Source organism: Sorex araneus, chromosome 2 (genome assembly GCF_027595985.1).
Source record: "Sorex araneus isolate mSorAra2 chromosome 2, mSorAra2.pri, whole genome shotgun sequence".
Classification (NCBI taxonomy): domain Eukaryota; kingdom Metazoa; phylum Chordata; class Mammalia; order Eulipotyphla; family Soricidae; genus Sorex; species Sorex araneus.
The window spans coordinates 358,351,761-358,373,359 of record NC_073303.1 but is presented as its reverse complement, the minus strand read 5'-3'; positions in this window follow the sequence as shown (position 1 = coordinate 358,373,359).

The window sequence follows — 21,599 nt, the reverse complement described above, 5'->3', positions numbered from 1 at the left end:
TCAGGGATTACTCCTGGCTCTGCACTCAGGAATTACTCCTGGCGGTGCTTGGGGGACCATATGGGATGCCGGGGATCGAACCCGGGTTGGCCGCGTGCAAGGCAAACGCCCTACCCGCTGTGCTATCGCTCCGGCCCCAGAATCAAGTTCTTTACCGCTCACGGGGCTCTCACAGTCCCAATCCCCTCCAGCCAGGAGGCTGCTACCTCCAAGGCAGGGCACCAAACCCAGCTTGTTCTGCCAGTGAGTCACATACCCCACCAAGAGCACCTGCAACCCTCACGAAGCCGGGAGGGAGGACAGGCAGTAGGGTGCCTGCCTTGCATGTGGCCAGCCCGGGCTTGATTCCTGGCACCCCATATGGTCCCCTGAGCACCGCCAGGAGTGATCCATGAGCACAGAGCCAGGAGTAAGGTCTGAGGTGTGGAGTATGGACAGATGATAAAAACAGAAGCAAAGGGAAGAGGCTCCCTGTGGCACAAACCACAGCAGGAGACTGGATGGCCTGAGGACCCCCCCCCCATACACACACACACACACACACACACACACACACACACACACACACACACACTGTAAATCGGCATTTGACCATTACCTTTGTGGGTCTTTTCTCATGCACTTTCCTTGGCCATGAAATGGGACTTTCCCCCATCTGCAGGGAAGCAGAGAATGAGATTACATGCATGAGAATCCACTGAAACCCTGGTGCCCGGCTCATGTGGGCTCTGGGCCGTGGTCCCGGCCTCTTCCTGCGTCTCCATCCCTCTCACCGACAGCACATACCCGGCCCCCGGGGAACAATCCCCGATGAGTCTCATTTCTCTTCTCAGCGTTGCTGAAAGTCACACTGCATTTCCTCCTAAAAGGGCCGGTCCCCGGAAGGAACACTCTGAAAGCGTTTGCCCCGGGTGACGTTAATGATTCAAGCACAGGTTAATTCCAGGTGCTATGGAAAGTGGGCAGCTGTGGTGGTGCCAGCCAGGTGAGCCAGGAAGGCGCCCAGGTGTGAGGAACACAGGACCACACCACGGGCTGAGTAGGCAGAGAAGGAGGGGTCTGTGGGGTCCCGTGTCCTGACCAGCAGGGAGGACCCTTCGTGGGGCTAAGAAGGGGATGCAGTCGAATGAACAGGGGCAGACACAGAAAGCAGCAAGGAGGAAGAGAGAGTTTATTCTGCTAGCAGCTACTACTTATACCTTTTCTGCTGGGGGGAAATGGTGTCTGGACCCACATACAAATGCGGATTGACATGCCCTTTTGTTACAGGCATAGGCTATTGAGAAACAAATGGCGAACATAGTGGCAACCTTGCTAAAAGCCTCTGTTAGAATCAGAGAGCCAGGAGGTCTGACTAGGAAAGGGGCTCCCTACAGGGGTCCAGAGGGGCTCCCCCAGGGGGCTTGGGGAGGCCTTCAGAGCAGAGGCAAGGACTGTTTGGGTTTGTTTATGGGGAGAGGGGCTGCAGCCAGCTGTGCTCAGGGCTCTCTCTGGGCAGAACTCCGGGACCACACATGGTACCAGGCATTAAACCAGGTACCAGGTTGGCCACGTGCAAGCTAGCACCTTCCCAGCGCCAAGAGGCAAGGTCTGAGCGGGCTATTGTCAATAAAGAACTGAGGAAGGAAGAGAGAAAAGAATCAAAAGGCTCAGCCCCAGCTGGGTCAGCCCGAACCTAGGGGCCCCGAGGGTGTGGCTCGCCGGGAGACCAGGCTGGTGGCCCAGCCTGAGAGGGAAAGACCACAATGGTGAGCGCTTAGAATCATTGCCAGCAGGTGGGGGAATGGCCAACCGGCCTCATAAGGCCCACGAAACCATACATGATGGAACAGACATGCATGTTTCTCCTCTCCCGCCCTCCTTCTGTCTGCTTATACTGCATGACCCAGAAATGGTGCTACAAATAACCACATGGCCCTTGGCAGAAAAAGGGTTCCCCGGCTCCCCAGTGTCAGGCTGGGAACCAGGCCCTCTCCCCCACTCCTCTGCTGCTTTCGGGCTACGTGATCTTGGACCCGTTCATAACCCATGTGAGCCTGGCTTTCCTACGTACAAGACGGACGTTTCTGCTGAAGACTCCAGCAGAAAATGCAAAAGCCCATCAGCACCCATCAGAGGCCAGCAGCAGCAGGAGCCCAGGGAAGAGGAGAAATCAGGATTCTCTGAATTCCTAAGGACCCAGCACTGGTCCTTCTGTCGCCAGTATCCAGACCAAACAGCTGCTGTGAGGCTATGAGCGACGCAGCCTCGCCTTGATGAACACTGTTGATCAACAGAAGGGCTGGAGTGAGAAGCCAGTCTGACCGTCAAAGAGAGCTACACCTCATCAAGGCTCCCCGTCAGCCCTGCTGCAGGTCTGTAGGGGCGTGGGGTTCCTGCCTCCTGCCTCTAAATTCTCCAGAGGGACTGGAGACGCGCCCTGCTGACCCCAGTTCAGATACCCCACACCATATGGTTCCAAAATGTACCAGGACTTAGTCCTGAGCAGAGAGCCAGGAATAGCCCCTGAACACCACTGGGCATATCCCCTCCACACACACACACACACACACACACACACACACACACACACACACCGCAAAAATAAATAAATAATCACTGTAGCACTGTCATCCAATTGCTCATCGATTTGCTCTAGCGGGCACTAGTAACATCTCCATTGTGAGACTTGTTGTTACAGTTTTTGGCATATCGAATACGCCACGTGTAGCTTGCCAGGCTCTGCCGTGCGGGCGAGATACTCTTGGTTGCTTGCCGAGTTCTCCGGGAGGGACAGAGGAATCGAACCCCCGGTTGGCTGCGTGCAAGGCAAACGCCCTACCCGCTGTCCTCAAGTATATATATAAAAAAAATAGTTTTAAATTCTCAATGGTGATATAATTTCAAAACAACTGAAAACAGAGTAAAGGTGAGGGAAATGTTATGCATTAATCATTTGTACCACTTGTCCTCCCGTTGCCCATCAATTTGCTTGAGCGGGCGTCAGTAATGTCTCCATTCATCCCTGTCCTTCCCAACGCTACTGTATTGGGGGCTCTTTCAGGGTCAGGGGAATGAGGCCCATTATTGTTACTGTTTTTTGGTATATCAAATATGCTACGGGTAGCTTGCCAGGCTCTGCCATGCGGCAGGATACCCTCGGTAGCTTGCCGGGCTCTCTGAGAGGGATGGAGGCTTTTAGGGCGGCCTTTAATCGCCTTACAAGTGCTCCCAGTCTACCAATGCAAGCTTTTGGTTGTTACAACATACCAGTCAACCAAAAGTTATGCATTAATATTCATGTTAAATGTTAATGATTGAAGAATTAAGTAATAAAAGTAAGAGAGATAAGAACAGCATGACACTGCAGTTACTCATTTTGCTAAAGGGAAAGCAGAAGGGAAATGGCACACACACGGGTCTTTTGAAGCATACTTCATTATTAACCTATCTGTGCTCTGCAATGACTTAAGGATAAAAAGGTTCAAAAAGGTCTGCTTACTTAAGGCAGAATCACTGTATGACTGTATTGCTGTCATCCCGATGCTCATCGATTTGCTCAAGTGGGCACCAGTAACATCTCCATTGTGAGACTTGTTGTTACTATTTTTGGCATATCAATAAAATACACCACAGGGAGGAGTAAATAAATAAATAAATAAATGATTTGAAATGGGTTTTAAGCAGCACTTTGAAGATACCAGGTGCCATCTGGATCCCCCAAAATGAAAGGGACCGCAATACAGCAGAAACAGCCAGCATGTCCCACAAACCCAGGTTCCATGTCTCCCAAATTTTCCTCATCCCTCCCCCTGAGACAGTTTGGGTCTCACTCTTCTCTGTCTCTTTGGCATCCACCTCAGTCTGGTCGAACCCAAGCCCAATGCCTTCCCACCTGACCAACATTTACCTCTTTAAAATGAATTTTTATCCTTACAAATATAAAATAGCTTCACTGAAATAGTTTAGAACTTCAATCATACAAAAAACAAGAAGGTTTAAAATTATCTTTAAAATTCTATCAACAAGAAAAGTCCATTGAAAGAACTCCCAGGGGCCTGAGTGACAGTGCAATGGGTAGGGCGCTTGCCTTGCATGCAGCTGACCTGAGTTCGATGCCCAGCACCCCATACGGTCCTCCGAGCCCTGCCAGGAATGATTCCCAAGCACAGAGTCAGCACTGTGTGTCTCCTGTGTGTCTCCCCACCCTCCAAAAAGGGACTTCCAGGTACAGCTAAAGGTGTGGGTGATGGAAGGGAGGGAGGAGGGATGCGCGTGTGGGTGGGTGAATGGGCAGGTGGATGGGTGGGTGAGTGGGCAGGCAGACGGATGAGTGGTAGGGTAGATGGATGGGTGAGTGGATGGGTGAATGGGTGCATGGATCAATATAAATAGGTGATAAATGGGTGGATAGACTGAAGGACAGGCAGGATGGATGGATGGGTAGGTGGGTAGATGGATAGATCCTCTATAGTGACCGTTTCCCTTCTTCTTACTAAGAAAATTTGGTTTCATGACCAAACACAAATTCGCATGCACATACGAATGTGTGTGTGTTTATAGGGGCCTCACTCAGTGGTTTTCTGGGGAAGACACTCACCACTCTCAGCTATGGATGTTGGCCCCAGAGCTGGGAGATATAGGAGCACTATAGTGGGAGATATAGGAGCACTATAGTGCCTATGAGCACTCCAGGTCCTGGGGGGCTAAGTAGTGTTGGGGATCAAATTTAGGGTTTCACACGTGCTAGGAAAAGGCCCTATTACTTGAGTTTTCCTCTCATTAATTTTAAAGGAATTAATTAATTTTAATGGAATTAATTTAAGGGAATAATTAATTCCCTTCAATATTATTTTTCTGGGAATTTCTAAGAATTTTCCCCCTAATGTAAGTACTTTCCCTTTCTCCTTAATTTTCCTCTTTTTTCTTACCTTCACCATTTAAAACAAATGATAATTTTTTTCATGCTATGCTATAACAAATAATCTTATAGCAGAAACTTTATATTCGTTCACTATTTCAGTAGAAAGGGAATTCCTACAAGAAAATGTCATGCGGGGCTAGAGTGATAGCACAGTGGGTAGGGCTTTTGCCTTGCACATGGCCGACCCGGGTTTGATTCCCAGCATCCCATATGGTCCCCTGAGCACCACCAGGGGTAATTACTGAATGAAGTGCCAGGAATAACTCCTGTGCATTGCTGGGTGTGACCCAAAAAAAAGCAAAAAAAAAAAAAGAAAGAAAGAAAATGTCATGCAAGTGATCATAAATTTCTACAAGAACTGATGGGTCCATCTGACCTCCCTTTAGCAACACAGAAAAGTCTCCCCCACCTCCTCACTGCCCCCCCCACTACACACACACACACACACACACACAGGCTCACTCTTGCAGGTTTATTAAGAGAGAGCATGTCAGAGGGAAGCACAATTCTGGGAGTGCGGCCCACTCCTGCACCTTAGAAATCTTCCTGCTATAAAAACCCCTGGAAATGGTAGATCAAAGATAATGAGCATCCTCTGACGCGAGAGAACGCAGCTCTCACCGGAGAGAGGAAGGTCCTTCAGTCCCAGAGTGAAAGAAGACAACTGACACCAAAGATGCACGAGAGGCACACTGGGCTGGGCTGGCTGTGGCTAAGGAGGCCAGTCGGCTGAGGTATGTGGCTGGGGGGTCGTGGAGGGACCTGCCCTCTTGATAGTCTCTGAGGGAACAGTCACCAAGAGGGTAGGGACAGGAGCCGGATGTTCCTATTGTTGGAACTGCGATATCCAGAGAAAGCCAGGCCTGCTGGGGCTTCCACAGTCAATGAGCTGGAGAGATAGGACAGTGGGTAGGGCACTTGCCTTGCAAACTGCCAAACTGGGTTTGATCCCAGGTAGCCCACATGGCCCCGAGTCATTGCAGGGAGTGATCCCTGAGTGCAGAGTGAGCTTCCGAAACAAAAGAAAATTGGAAACTTAAAAAACGTAAAATAGGAGATGGCAAGGAGAAAATAACGTGCTCACTAACAAAGAGAGATCTGAAGTCCATGCCCAGGGCTCAAGACAGAAACATAAATCCTCTGATCACTGATAACAAAGCTTTAACCTTGATAAGGAAGCTCAGAGCTATCTCAACTCAGGATTCAAACATATACTAACTGCATAGGGCTGGAGTGATAGCATAGTGGTAGGGCGTTTGCCTTGCCTGTGATTCCTCTGTCCCTCTTGGAGAGCCCGGCAAGCTACTGAGAGTATCCCGCCCTCAAGGCAGAGCTACCCATGGCGTATTCAATACGCCAAAAACAGTAACAACAAGTCTCACAATGGAGATGTTACTGGTGCCCCCTCGAGCAAATCGATGAACCACGGGAGGACAGTGCTACAGTGCTACTAACTGCACAAGCCAAGTGAGATGAATGGTAGGAACAAAAGCACTGGAAGATTCCAGTGCAGTACTGCTCTCTGCAGACCACCCAGGGGTCTCACGGTGGAAACCCTGAAACACACAAGTGTAGACTCCGTAACTCGAACCTAGAGTGAGCCAAGACCACAACCAGAATCCAACCCCCAATCAATCTCGGCAACAAAATTGTCACCGACATACCAAAGGGTGGTTTTCGTTCCAAGAAATACTTGATTCAGGTTAAAAAATTCTTCACTCTGGCCATGATTTTTCTCATTCTCACTCTTGCTACTCGGATACTTGTCACTTGCAGCAGTGAAAGCAATATGGAGACTGCAGACCTTCCCTGGGTCAGTACATCATGTCCGGAACGCACAGAAAAATGAACTATGATGGAAAACCAAATAAAAGGTAACAAGGGGGAAATATTAAATTCCTATTCTATGAAAATTACCAACTGGAAAAGACAGACTAGAAATACTTGGCTTGAAGGAATGCCGGTGAGAAGAGATGAAGGTAGGGTTGGAGAGGTGACAGGTGTGGAAAGCACTTGAGAGCTACTTTCTCTTGAGATATAATTCATATACCGTCCTTTTAAGGCATGTGTGTCAGAAAAGTTTAATATATTCCCAAGGTAGTACAACCACCACCACTATCCAGTTCTAGAACATTCTTCTCAACCCCCCAGTGAAACCCCTGTCCATTGGCAATCACTTCCTGTTACTCCCCCGACCTCAGCCTTTGGACACACGCATTCCCTTTGTCTCTGTGCTCTGGCTTTTTCTAGACATGACAAATTAGTGGAATTGTCATATGTGACCTTTCTGTTTGTCTGACATCTTTCACTTAACATAGTTTTTCAAAGTTCTTCTGCATGGTAGTATTTTGTTCCCTTCTTTAAAAAAAATTAATTTGTTTATTTTTCATTTGAATCACCATGAGAAAAGTTACAAAGCTTTCAGGTTTAAGGCTCAGTCATACAATGATCAAACACCCATCCCTTCACCAGTGCACATGTTCCACCACCAAGAACCCCAGTATACCTCCCCCCCTGCCTGTGTGGCTGATGATTTTCACTTTACTCTCTCTTTACTTTGATTATATTCTATATTTCAACAGAACACTCACTATCATTATTTGGAATTTCCCCCCAACAATCAGACCTGCTGAAAAGGCATCATTTGATAATATGTTTTCCATTGCTGAGAATGAAGAGCATATGAGGTTTTGTAGTTCTGGTATTTAGTAATTAAGTCCAGAGAAATTCCTGCCAGAAGTCGCATCACTGCAAGCTCGTGCCTCTGTTTAGTGGGGTCTAAAAGATGGCGGTCGCCATACCTCTACCGAAAGGAAAGACGGAGAGAGAAGAACCTTTCCCCTCCTGGGGTGGCATGGGGCTGTAGTTTAGTTCACAGTCTAGAGGCATTTATGCAAGAAGCCACTGGGTGCCAAAAGCACTTAATGGGCCTCCAGGATCATGGTCGCTCAGGAACAGAGGAGCCGTTCGTGTGTGGCCGCTCAGGTCTCGTCTAGGCAGAAAACGTTCCCTTCTTTATGCCTGGATAACATCCTCTGTTTGGATATTCTGTGTTTTGTTTATCTGTTCATCGGCTGAGGAACATGTGGTTTGTTTCGACTTTTTGGCTAGTGAGAATAATGCTGCTAATGAATATTTCTGTGCGTGTTTTCTTTATTCCAGTGGCAGGGGCTGGGTCACACCTGGCTGTGCTGGGGCTATTCTCCACTCAGTGCTGGGGGTCTGCTGTCCAGGGGTAGAGGATGACCGGTGAGCTTCCCGTGCAAAGCGTGCATCTCTCAGGACCTTGCAACCATCTCCCCAGTCCATACGTTTTTATTTTTATTTATTTTTTTTATTTTTTTTTTAAATTTTATTGAATCACCATGTGGAGGGTTACATAGTTCTCAGGATTATGTCGGTTATACAGTTCTCAAACACCCTTCACTTCACCAGTGCCCATCTTCCATCACCAACCCCCCCAGTATACCTGCCGCCCCCTCCCACCTCCCCAGTCCCAACCCTTGCACATGATATGTTTCACTTCGTTTACGCCTTATTTCGATTACATTCCATGTTTCAACACACAACTCACTACCGTTGTTGGGGTTTCCCCCAAAAAAGAAAAGCAGTCCTATTGCCAAGGAGGCATTTGATAGTTCTCCATTGCTAAGAATATAGAGATATTAAGTCCCGCTGTTTGTTACATAGTTTTTCTTTTTCCCCCTTGCCCCGCGCCACCGAGTTCACGCCTGTTTTAGTAATCGCCACGCTGCCTGACAAGGGAAAAAAAAAACCGAAAAGGATGGTTATTTCCCGTCATCAGCAGGCGTGGGGCTCTGGCTTAGTTGATAGACTTGTAGAGTGTCTGCAAGCAGTCTCTGGAACCGACGGTCTTGCGCTGGTGTCGGCTCCGGCTCGAGATTCCACCAGCGTCCCGCTGTTCCTTGTACATAATTTTTCCCCTTATATCCCATTCCCACGCCACCAGGTCTGTTTGCTTAATGGACATCACACTGTAGTTGATGACACACCGCGTTTCTTCCCGAGAAAGAAGAAAATTTCTTCTCAGCCGGCGTGGGGATATAGCTTAGTTCAGTCTAGTGAGATGGCTACCACTTTGATTGCCTTCAATATTTCAGCAACAGACTTACTATTAGGATCTCCCACAAAAGTCCGCCCCATTAGAAAGGAACCATTACATATTGCTCATACTAAGATGACATTAAGTCGCGCGGCCGCTGCGGTTTTGGGTTTCTGTATAAAGTCCAGGGAAAGTACAACCAGAAATAACATCACTATAAACTTTTACCCTTTTATGGTGCTCATAAGATGGAGAAACCTAGAGAGAGGCTCGGCGTCTCCGTTTTGCGCTCAGGAAAACCGCGGCCCCTGCGCTGTGCTCAGGAGGGAGGAGTTGAGAGAGAGACAGGTTAAAAGAATTGGGGGATGCCCGGGTCCCACAGCTTCAGCACGCCGTGGGGTCTCTGGTCCCATGCCGGAATTAGTTCAGTGGGCTGCTTGGGGTCCGAGGGCGCTCCCTCGGGCCCCTCCATCATGCTCCTTCCACAGCCGGGTCCAAAAGGAAGCACACGTGGGGGAGGTGGGTTTAAGTATCTAACTGCGGTGGGCGGGGGTCGCCGCCCCCACCCCCTGGGGACTCCCGCAAGCGCGCTCACGTCCTGTTTTGGCTGAATCGGCGTCTCCGTTTTGCGCTCAGGAAAACCTCGGCCCCTGCGCTGTGCTCAGGAGGGAGGAGTTGAGAGAGAGACAGGTTAAAAGAATTGGGGGATGCCCGGCTCCCACAGCTTCAGCACGCCGTGGGGTCTCTGGTCCCATGCCGGAATTAGTTCAGTGGGCTGCTTGGGGTCCGAGGGCGCTCCCTCGGGCCCCTCCATCATGCTCCTTCCACAGCCGGGTCCAAAAGCCCCAGTCCATACGTTTTTATGTGGAAACATTCTTCCATTCAGTGGTTGTCTTTTTGCTTTCTAGAAGTGAGATTCTAGGATGTGAGATTCTGGATGTTCTATCAAACATCTCTGATTTTGATACTGTCCAAATCGTCTTTTCTTTCATCACTTTAGGGTTGTCTCAGAGATACCATTACCTATTCCAAGGTCACAGAGATTTACAGCTGTGTGTTCTGAAAGTTTTAGAGTTTTAGCTAATACATTTAGATCTTTGTGATGTTTTGCAAATGATGTGAGGCAGGACTCAACAGCACCCAGTCATATGTGATATTTGGTCGCCCCAGTGAATTAGCCTATTCCCCAATGAACTGCCTGCCTTCCTTCCTTCCTTCCTTCCTTCCTTCCTTCCTTCCTTCCTTCCTTCCTTCCTTCCTTCCTTCCTTCCTTCCTTTCCTTTCCTTTCTTCCCTTTTTCTTCCTTCCTTCTTTCCTTTTCTTCTTTCCTTTTCTTCCTTTTTCTTCTTTCTTTCTTTCTTTCTTTCTTTCTTTCTTTCTTTCTTTCTTTCTTTCTTTCTTTCTTTCTTTCTTTCTTTCTTTCTTTCTTTCTTTCTTTCTTTCTTTTCCTTCACTTCCTTCCTTCACTTCCTGCCTTCCTTTCTCCCTTCCTTCCTTCCTCCCTTCCTTCCTTCCTCCCTCCCTTCCTTCCTCCCTTCCTTTCTCCCTTCCTTCCTTCCTTCCTTCCTTCCTTCCTTCCTTCCTTCCTTCCTTCCTTCCTTCCTTCCTTCCTTCCTTCCTCACTTTCTTTCTCTATCCTTTCCTTGTCTGTTCCTTTCTTTCCTTCTTTTAGGGGGCTCTCATCTGGTGGTGCTCAGGGGTTCCTCCCAGCACAGTGCTGAAGGGTGCTCTTGATTACTCAGGGGACAATGCAGTGCTGAATCTGGGTCTCCAGCCTGTAAAGCCTGCGCACTAGCACTCTGAATCCATCTCTGAACGCTCTCCATGGAATTGTCCTAGAACCTCATGACCCCATACAATGAATGTAGCTGCTGAAGAGTCAAAAGGAAGCTAAATCCAGGATAAACTGAGGCCTCATTACTAACAATCACATCAAAGTGATTATTCTCTGGGACTGGCATGTCTTTTGGTGCCCTGGCACTTGGGTCAGCTACCCATTCTCCAGATTTGGTAGTTGAGCTGTGTCTGGGGTAGAAGACTCTTGCTCATGACTTTTTATTCACAAACTGTACAAACATTTCAAGGGTGCTTCTTTTTGCTCCCCAGTTTCAATGGCACGCACACCATTTTTCTGCCTCACTGGCCATTTACTCCTCAGAAACAATGAAGATGCTAGGAAATTCCCTATTTTCAACATACAGCTGATTTCTTCCTGAAAAGCAGCTGTTCCCAGTTCCATGAATCTGGAGTAGAATCAAGAGAGAGCCGTGGGCCCCACCCCCACTGGGAGGCCAACTGGGAGCCAAGGATCTTCGGGGAGTCAGCACACAAGCCAGGCAGCAGTCCTGGGGAAGCATGCTGACTTAGAGACCCGTGGTTCCAAGTGCCTTTCTTTCCTACTTTCTTTCTTTCTCTCTCTCTCTTTCTTTCTTCCTTCCTTCCTTCCTTCCTTCCTTCCTTCCTTCCTTCCTTCCTTCCTTTCTTTCTTTCTTTCTTTCTTTCTTTCTTTCTTTCTTTCTTTCTTTCTTTCTTTCTTTCTTTCTTTCTTTCTTTCTCTCTCTTTATTTTTCCAGCATTCCATGCATCATGTCTTCCTGGTAACCCCACTTTGGGCATGCCCAGCCATTGCCTACATCTTTACCGTGGTATTGGTGATAATATGTGGGCACTCAATAAACCATAAGTGCATATTGAGCACTAGCTGGGCACCATTCATTCTTGAAGAGTTTGGTTCATTCTATGACTGCAGACAACAGTTATGCCCACTTTATAGGCGAGGAAACAGTGTTTCAATAACTTTAGGAAGGTCACACGGCTGCTAAGGATGCCAGTCCCTGGCGTCTGTGCTGGTAGACACACTCAGCGCTTAGGGAAACTCCATCAGCCCAGACAACCGCCAGCCTGCCCACAGGGACCAGTTGGGAGGCAGAATTGAGGGCATTGTCAGAGATGCGCAGGGCAGAGCTGGGAGTAGACTGAGAAGCCATCTGTCCAGCTCTCTCCCAGGGCACATAAGAGAAGGAAGAGCCAGACAGGGCACGTGGCAATGTGGGGACCAGAATCCCAAGTTGTAAGGGAAGCCAACTAAAGTGCTTTTTCCCTGATCCATTTAATGCAAGAATGTCGACAATGCAAGGAATGTCTCCAGGGAGCTGGGGCTGCTCCAGGCTGAAGGACACAGCCTGTGCCGCCCGCCCGGTGCAGGGAAGCTGGCACGTACCGCCGCCTGCCTCCCCCTCCCTCACCCACTGAGCCTCCTGGGGACCAGGAAACAGCCCCAGAGGCCCGGCCCTGGCATTACCCCTGCCCGTGAGAGGCACCGGACAGCACCACCTTGAGATTCCCTGGGCTACTTAAAGGTTCTGGGGAACAAAGGAACAAGAATACTCGAAGGCAGGCTTCCCATGCCCCTCCTGACTACAGCAACTCTGAAGTTGCTAGGCCAATAGTTTGATTTACGGTAGCTCCCAATCCAAAGGATGATAAAAACATAATTCTGGTCTCTACACGATGTGAAGTTCTCCAGAGAACTCCCAGTTCTAGCTGGCATGCTATCACCTAGTCTTTAGGACACGTTTGAAGACAAGAGACTGCTCTTTTGCTATATTTGTTAGCAGCAAGATGCTCCCAGTGGACATTTTGACTGCCCTCGGGCCTAGAACCAGTTTGCTTAGAACCAGTCTCATGTTCCATGCAACATTGGCAGGGTTCTGCTGCCATTTTCTCCTTCTGAACTTGATCTTCAATCAAAATCAGGCCACTGCTTTGAGATTCTGACACACGGCATTAAAAGCTTTGAGTGATCTAAACAATCAATTGGCACCTCTACTCTGGGGACAGTTTTTGTCCACCTCGGGACACTCACCATGTCTATAAATATTTTCTTTCGAGGGGGGCAGGTTGGGTTACAACGGTCAAAATGCTCAGAGGTTACTCCGGGCTCCATGCTCAGGAATCACTCCCCAGGGGGCAGAATGGAACGCTGGGGATTAAACCTGAGTCAGCAGTGTACAAGGGAAACTCCCTACCCACTGTACTATCATTCCAGTCCCACTACAGATATTTTTGTTAGAGGTGTGCAATGCTGCTAACCAGCCCTGTGCACAGACAACCCCTCCCCCCACCACCACAGAGCGTGCTGGGGCCTGGGGCAGGAGATAGTACCGTGGGTTCAATCCCTGGCCTCCTGTATGGTCCACTGAGCCCACCAGGACTGATCCAGAGCTAGGAGTAAGCCCTGAGCACAGCTCGGTGTGCCCCCTCCTCCTCCCTTCCCTTCCCCTCCCCTCTCCATTTCCCTTTCCCTCCATTTGTTCTTCCTGCAATGACACGGTCACACACACTTAGTCACGGTGCCCACAGTCTGGGTGGTGGGGCTCCCACACATGCTCTGTTGGCTTCGTCACCCTCTTTGTCACCTGTTACTCCTGGGGAGATGCCAGCACAGAGCAGCACATTCCTCTAGAGGAAGTCACGGTGGCTTGCTCCAGCCCCACCTGGGCTAATGCGTCACCCCAAGAGAAAGTCGTCAGCACTGGGCTCCTGAGGCCTGGCACACCAGGGGCCCTCCCCTCTCCTCTTTCATGTGGCTCCACGGGAGACAAAGCAGGGGCTTGGCCCAGCCCTGGACTCCCGCCCCAAGGTGGAGGCCAAGGCGTGGCCCGATGTAGGCGTCCCTGGTAGCATCGGGAGTTTCCTGGGGAATCCACACCCTGCCTGCAGCGGGCTCTCCGGCCAACTCTCACTCTCTTTACTTCAGACCTAATTCCTGCTGTTTCTGAACGAACTGCTTCCAGAAACTGGAAGGGACAGCTCGAAAGAAGAGAGGCATAGCATAGAGGGGAGAGCTGCACAAAAGCCCTTTAGAAAGAGATCATCGCCTCCCGTCTTCAACAGAGGGCCCACACAAGCTAAGGAAGCGCGCCTGAGAGTGAGGCCCATAGCAACGTGAAGAAACAGCGAAAATTCCCACCGCCAGGAGAGAAGGAAGAGGGAATCTCAGAACCCTCAACAGGGACTACCCACAAATACCACCTCCTCTCAGATCAAGAAGTCAGAGAGGAAATCGTGAAGCTGGTTGACGAACTCAAAGCAACTACGGAACGAACATCCAATAAATTGAGGGAGGATATGAAAAAGGGAGCCCTCCCAGCACCCATCCCCCAGGCGGGGCGGGACACAGATCGCTCTGTACTGGGGGGACTGGCATGGGGGATACATGGCGTGTTGGCCTCCCAGGTGACCTGGGGGTGCCGGGCAGAGAGTGGTCAGTTGGGAAAGGTGTTCCTGAGGACCAAGCAGTGAGTGAGGCTCAACAGGTGGCAAGCTGAAAATAAGGTGTCCCGGCAGTGATAAGAGAGCTCAGATTCCAGGCTGGGGGGGTGTCTAATCTTCCCCAGGACACTCAATATGCCTCGTGTATGGGGTAGGGATCTGTCGTGCACAGTGGTATCCAGCGAAGATCATGCCAACCTCTGCCTGACTGCTCTCCTGAGCTCCTGCCAGCCTCGGGGCCTCCCCACAGCCTCGGGGGGCCCTTCGGCCCTCCCAAGCTTGACCCAGAGGCCCAGAGGGACCCACGTGTGTGCTTTCCTTGAACAGCTCACTTGCATCTGACCGTGCTTTGGCCCTTCAGACATCAAGATCCTATAGAGGGGCTGGAGTGATAGCATAGCGGGTAGGGCGTTTGCCTTGCACGCGGCCAACCCGGGTTCGATTCCCAGCATCCCATATGGTCCCCTGAGCACTGCCAGGAGTAATTCCTGAGTGCAGAGCCAGGAGTAACCCCTGTGCATCGCCAGGTGTGACCCAAAAACCAAAAAAAAAAAAAAGATCCTATCGAGATCTGATCTCTCGAGATGCCCGGGCACCACGACCTCTGCGCGCTGCCAAGCTGAGCTGTCAGGGTAAGGAAAGGGGGCCTATGCACGGGCAAGTCTCGGGCACTGAGCCCTGGTGTGTTCAGATGGGGCCTGGACCAGCCAGATCTGGTGGCACATCTACATGGCTGCAGGATACATGCAATGGAACTTCTCGGTGTCGGGGCAGTGGAGCCAGGCCTTGGCTCCTGAACGCAGGTGCTGAGTAACCCAGGTTCAGTGGTTGCAACAGGCTTGGCCTCCGAGGGGACTGACCCACAAGCTTCCCTGGGAGGGGGTGTAGCTTACACCCTGTCTCCCCCTCGACGGGTCTGCACAGCTGAGATCCCACACCACAGCGGCCTCAGATGTAAAGCTGTGTGACTGTGTTCTCACCAACACCTACACAACCCATCCTTGTCCGCTGATTCCACAGGAGAGGATCCCCAGGAGACCAAGCCATGGGGCATGGTGGAGCTTTCCCGCCCCTTCCTGGGGGTGGTGAGAACAGTGCTCAGGGGGCAGGGATTGAGAGGGAAGGCGAGCACGGTGGTTTTGCTACAGCACAGACCCTGCGGTGCTAGCAATGGATCATTAGTACTTTGTAATTAAATCACAGGCAAAGGCTAAGGCTGAGCGCCAGCCATCCAAGGAGAGAGGCGGAGAAGCCTGCTTCCAAACAGACTTGCGAGCCAAGACAGCACCAGCCCACGAGTCTTTCTGTGCAGCCACCTACTAGATCTTTTGTTCTTGTTTTTGCTTTTGTTCTGTTTGGGGGGCACACCTGGCGATGTTCAGGGGTTACTCCTGGCTCTGTACTCAGCAACCACTCCTGGCGGTGCTCAGAGAACCATATGGGATACCGGAGATCGAACCCGAGTCGGCCACGTGGATGCTAGGGATCAAACCCAGATCAGCCACGTGCAAGGCAAACACCTTACCTGCTGTACTTTCTCTCCAGCCCTGCACCTACCAGCTCTTTCTTGTAGCGGCATTCCTCCCTCACTCTTGTAGCCAAATCACTCCCCCATCTTCCACTTCAGTTTGTCTTTTATTTATTTTTTCTTGGTTTTAGTTTGGGAGCCACACCCAGTTGTGCTTATTCCTGGTTCTGTGCTCAGGGGGCTCAGGGAGCACTCCTGTCTCAGGAGATCGTACGGGATCGAACCCAGGTCTGCCGCATGCAAGGCAAGTGCCCTGCCAGTTGTACTATCTCTCCAGTCCCCTTCCGTGGCCACACCTCCCACGTTAGTCTCTTAAAATCCTTACCTTTGAGACGGAGAAACACAAGTGTTAAGGCACTTGCCTCACCCACAGTCACCCGGGTTTAACCCCAGCGTCACGTCGTCCCCCACAAGCATCGCTGCACGGGGACCAAACCAACTCCCACCGAAGCAACAACAACAAGATTCCTATCATCCATCAACTGCCAACCCTGTAGCAGTTCCTTCCAGCTCTGGCTAGAGCCACCCTCTCCATCTTTCAGATCCCACGCGTACGGTCTCTCCCAGACCAGAAAGAAGGGTTTGGTTCCCCCACCCCAGCCCCATAAACAATCAAACTTCCAAGAGAGTGAAGTCAGAGCAGATGCAGCGTGCAGGGGCTAAAATCGCGCCCTGACAGGGTGTCCGGCCCTGGAGGCCTTCCTGCTGTTTCTTTCCAGCCCTGGCCCCTTGGGCAGGGGAGGGAAGATGCGATTTAAATGGGTAATAAAGCACTGTACCAACCGGGCCTTTGGCCCCTCTCAGAATTCCGCTGGCCCGTGTCCCTTGACCCTTCCCCCACCGCCCCTCCATCCAATTGTTCCCCTGCGCGGCCGCCCGTTCCCCAGGGCCTTCGGGCCAGCTGCCACCAGCTGCTGCCTCCCTGGCCGCCTTCCACCTGGCGAGCTCGGAAAGGCCTGGAAACCAAACGGCCTGGCCTGGCCAGCTCCCTGGCTAACGCTGAGCATCATCGGGGAGAGCGGCGTGGTCTGGAGGAGGCCTCGGACCCCAGCTGGGCCCACTTGTGGGGCATGGGAAGAGCTGAGCGCGGCCCCCGCTGGCCACTCTGGCACATTCTTGGTTACCAGAGCGACTCACAGACAAGGCATGGAATGGCCGGCGAAGGCCCAGGAGCGAGCACAGAGCCAGCACTGCTTCTCTCCGGCTCCTTCCCCTCCCCCAGATCCCCGCGGGGCCTTGGTCTGCTGCAGGCCTTCGGCTCTGGGCTTCTCTGCCTGTGCGGGTCCTCCCTTCCTTCCAGGGCCCGGGAGAGTCCCCCCACAGCAGCTGCCGGCAGCCCTGCCATCCTCTGCCCTGCTCAGCTCTGATCCAAAGCCTTTCTCTAGGTGCTTCATGCCACCTCGTCTGCCGGTCTCCTGGGGCCATCGAGTGGGCGCTGTGTCACACCTCGAGTGGGCTCTCAGGAAGACCCCGTAGGCGGGCAGGGGGGCAGGGCAGCACAGGTGGAGACCCGGGTCTCTTGGGTCAGGGCCAGGTGGATGGACTCTTTCCTTCCCGGGAATTCTTCCCAGCCAGGGCACATCTTTGCGTTGGCGTCCATGGAGACATGCCACGGGTGGAAACTTTGTTTTCGACGCCTCCGAGAGCTCAGGGCAGCCAGAGAGGATTCCAGCATGGGGAGTGGATAAGCCGAAGTGGTGCGCAGGCCCAGTGAGTGCCACGGACCTGTCTCCTGCCCTCTTTGGTCTCGGTGGGCCGATGAAATGTGGCCACTTGTGCTTTAGTTTCCTGCAGTGAAACCAGCCGTGCAGGTGGATAGAAGAGTGACAGGGTGCCAGGGGTCCTGGTCGTCCTAACAGAGCCCTGAAGGCCAAGTGGAGGTAGGAAGAGGCTGAGCACTGCCCCTCACACTGCCCCTCCACCGTCCTCCCGGGCCAGTCCTCCTTCTGTCCTCTCTGCTTCCACACCACGGTCAGCGAGAGCACACAGGCCAGGGAGAAAGAGCTCTCAAGAATGACTCCCCTGGGATGGCTCGTTTATGTGTGAACTTGACTAGTCCAAGAGACTTAGTGAAGCGTGGTTCTAGACTTCTCTGTCAAGGTATTTTTAGATGAGTGAGCACTTCATCCTAAAGCAAGTTGCCCTCAGTATCATGGCTGACTTCGGTCAGATGAAGGCCTCGACAGAGGAAGTGTCAGGTCCGCCCACCCGTCTGGGGAGAGGACATTCTGCCAGCAAACCACCATCTCACCCAACTCCCCCTGGGTGTCCGGCCTGCTAACCCTCCCTGCTGATATTGGACTTGCACCTCGACAGTCCCACAAGACAAATCTTTCCAATAAACCTCTCTAGGGACACATCCTATTGGCCACATGGGAGCCCGAGAGATGGGCCAGGACAGCCTCCCACTACCCGGGGGCATAGCTGGCCCCAGCAAAGGACAGACTTGTACCATCCCCGAATCAAGTGTGAGCTCACCATGAGGTTCACATTCATGCAAGAACCGGGTTACAAGAACTTATAAAAGAGAAAAAGAAGGGAGGAAACTTCCTTGAAAATCAACTTGTGGGACAGAGGTCTCTGGACAGGAAGTATGGCGACTCGACCCAGGTTAGAGGAGTGAGTGGGACAGAACTAGAAATGATGACATTCGAGGAAAACCTTTGAGAAAGAGGCAAAGGAGAGAGGAGAGCGAGAGGACACTGCCTGGACTTCTGGCTCGGACCCTGAGGGAGAGTGAGAAGCTTTCAACCTGCTTCGTGGTCTCCACAACAGCACGCAGGCTCTGCGGCCCGGCCTCTCCACTGCCTGCCAGGACTGAGGAGGCGTCTCTAATCATCTCTGGACTCTCCCCTGCCCTCTTCCTCGCACCCCTCCCTGGCAGATGGCGGGCCTCACTTTCCCCCTCAGGATCTGGCCCTTCACCTCAGACACCATCACTGTTGGCTGTGCCATGGGCCTGCCGCCTCTCCACATGGAAACCCCCTTCTGCACTTCACTTCCTGTCAGGAGAATTTGTCTTGTGGGACAACACTCTGCTGAGATTCCCCGGGCCTCACCTCAGGATGAGGTCAGGATGGCTTTCTTGTTTGGGTTCATCCTGAAGGCCATTCTCCCGTGACGAGGGTGTCACATCATGTAATTGGACAAAATAACTGAGGAGGAAGAGAAGGAGGAAGAGGAGGAGGAAGAGGTGGAGAAGGTGTGTGTATGTGGGGGGGGGGGAGAGAGAGAGAGAGAGAGAGAGAGAGAGAGAGAGTAGCAGGGCCCCCAAGGTGGGAGAGACACGAGAACCAAAGCTAAAGGGGAGGGTTGTTTTTTGTCTTGTTTTGTTTCCAACTGGAAAGAAAAAACCAAGTCCAGAGAATGGAAACCACCCAGAAAATGCTCATTGGTCCCACTCAAGGGACTTTTGGTGCCACCCAGGGAGCAGTTATGGTCCAGTGGCGGATGGGGCTGGCATGAATAGGAGGAGAGGAGGTAGTGGCAAGGGCCAGAACGCACCTTGCAGAAGGTACAAACACCACAATGGTAGGGCAAGGCGGGACGGCGCCTCTCAGGGGAAGCATGAACCTCCACCAGTGCAGGAAGAAGCAGCTTGCCAAGGGGAGGGGTGTCGTTGGTGGAGTCAGCCGCCTGTGAAACCAAGGAAAGGTTGGTGACAGCAAATCCACTTGGACTCAGGAAACCAGGGGCACAACCAGGAGGCTCGGGGCCCAGAAGGAGCAGGAGCTGCTTACTGGCGCTTTCCTTTTTTTTTTTTTTTTTGGTTCATGTTCTTTGGTGTTTTCTTGGCCACACCTGGCCCTATACTATCTCTCCAAACCCCCTATTGTTTATTAAGTCACAGGGGATCTCACCCTTGGGGGAAATCAGAGGAGGCGTTTTTGGGGTGCATGCTTAGGGGTCCCCAGGGTTGCTCACTTCCAGGAAGGCAGTCCAGCGGCAGCACCAGCGTGCACCGAGAGACCCACCCACGGCTCACGGCTACTCTGCAGAGCAGGAAGAACTTGGCCCACTCATTGCAGCAACATTCACGGTAGCCAAAATCTGGAAACAATCCAGTGTCCCAGAACAGGGGACTGGATAAAGAAATTGTGAATGTGTGTGTGTGTGTGTGTGTGTGTGTGTGTGTGTGTGTAGTGGAATACAACTTAGCTATTAAAAAAGACAAAGTCAGGGGCTGGAGTGATAGCACAGCAGGTAGGGTGTTTGCCTTACATGCAGCCGACCCAGGTTCGATTCCCAGCATCCCATATGGTCCCCCAAGCACCTCCAGGAGTAATTTCTGAGTGCATGAGCCAGGAGTAACCCCTGTTCATCACCGGGTGTGACCCAAAAAGCAAAAAAAAAAAAAGGAAGAAAGAAAGAAAGAAAAGACAAAGTCCTGCCATTGCTGGTACGCAGGTGGGTCTGGAGAGTACCATGCTCTCTCCAGGGTGAAGTCAGCCAGGGAGGGCCAGGTGCCGGGTGATCTCGCATAGGTGGAATATAAAGAAACACAAGGAAGTCACAAACGAGCAAAAGTAATAGATCCTGAGAACCGGTCTACAGAATTGACCTTATCATGGCGGCCCAGGGGAGGAGGATAATGGGGGGGACTGACACAGTGGTAGAGGGCGTGGGAATCACAGCATGGCAACCATGAAGCCCATTGAAAACCACAGTGCGTAGGGTCAAAGGGAAAGAACGGCAAGTAGGGTGGCTGCCTCGGGGCTCCCACCAGCCCCTCTCCATCACCTTCCAATCAGACCTGCTTTAGCAGAATGGCCCAGACGGGGTAAATACGCAGCAGGAACACTCTCACCGTATGCTACAGCCCAGGAGAGGGGCCTCCTCCCACGCAGGGTCCATGCCTCGCCCTCCCCGTGGTTAGGGACCGCTTGAGGCTCTTTCTTCCAGGCTCTAACCCCATTTGTGAGCCTTCCACCCCCAGGACCTAATCACCTCCCACAGGGCCCACACGGGTCCCCTCCTGAGACCACCACGCCGGGGGCTGAGCTGTGTTGGCCTAGAAGATGCTGAGGAGCAAAGAGGAGCAGAGAGCGGCTTCATCGTCAATGAAACAACTTCCGGAGTGGAAAGATTCCAGCAGGGTGGGAGAACTTCAGAGAGGAGGCTTCGGGGTCTGGTTCACGGCCAGCAGAGAGAGAGAGAGCGAGCTCACAGCTTATACATATTCTAGTTGGGTTTCGGAAAACTCACCCATATTCGTGAGGAAGAACAGTGAGCAGCCACTACTGAACAAAGAACACACGTGCGTGTGCAGAGAGGGTGGAGAAACGTGGTTGGCGGTGTTTTAGCGTGGTAAAGTGACCACAGAGGCTAGAGATTGCAACGGGCTCTCCCAATCAGTCTCCATGCCCAGTGCTGTCCGGCCCGGGGCCTGGGGTCCTCATCGGTGCAGAAGTGTCCTTAAGGTTCTGCTTCTGCCCCATCAGAGCCAAAAGGGGTCAATAGAAAGCCACAGGCAGCGTCTCCCAGGGAGAGCTTGTCTCACCCCCCAACTAGGACCCTCGGGCCAGTCTCTCCGAGCCTTCCTGAACCCCAGAGAGCCCGCAACGCTCAGGGGAAAAGAGCCGAATTGCCAAAAGCCTTGACAGCTGTGGCATATACAAATTGAGGGGAGGCCTGAGGGGCACAGGAGTGAGACCACAACTATCCCGGCACGTGTTGACGCCTCCTAACGGGGGTGACCACCTTTCCTCTCAGGTCTCAGAGAGAGAGGAAGAGTTCTCTGTTGATGATCCTTGTATCGCTATTCAAAACTGACGTCTACAAAGACATGGCTCAGTGCCAGAGCACTTGGCCTGCATGCATGAGGCCGTGGT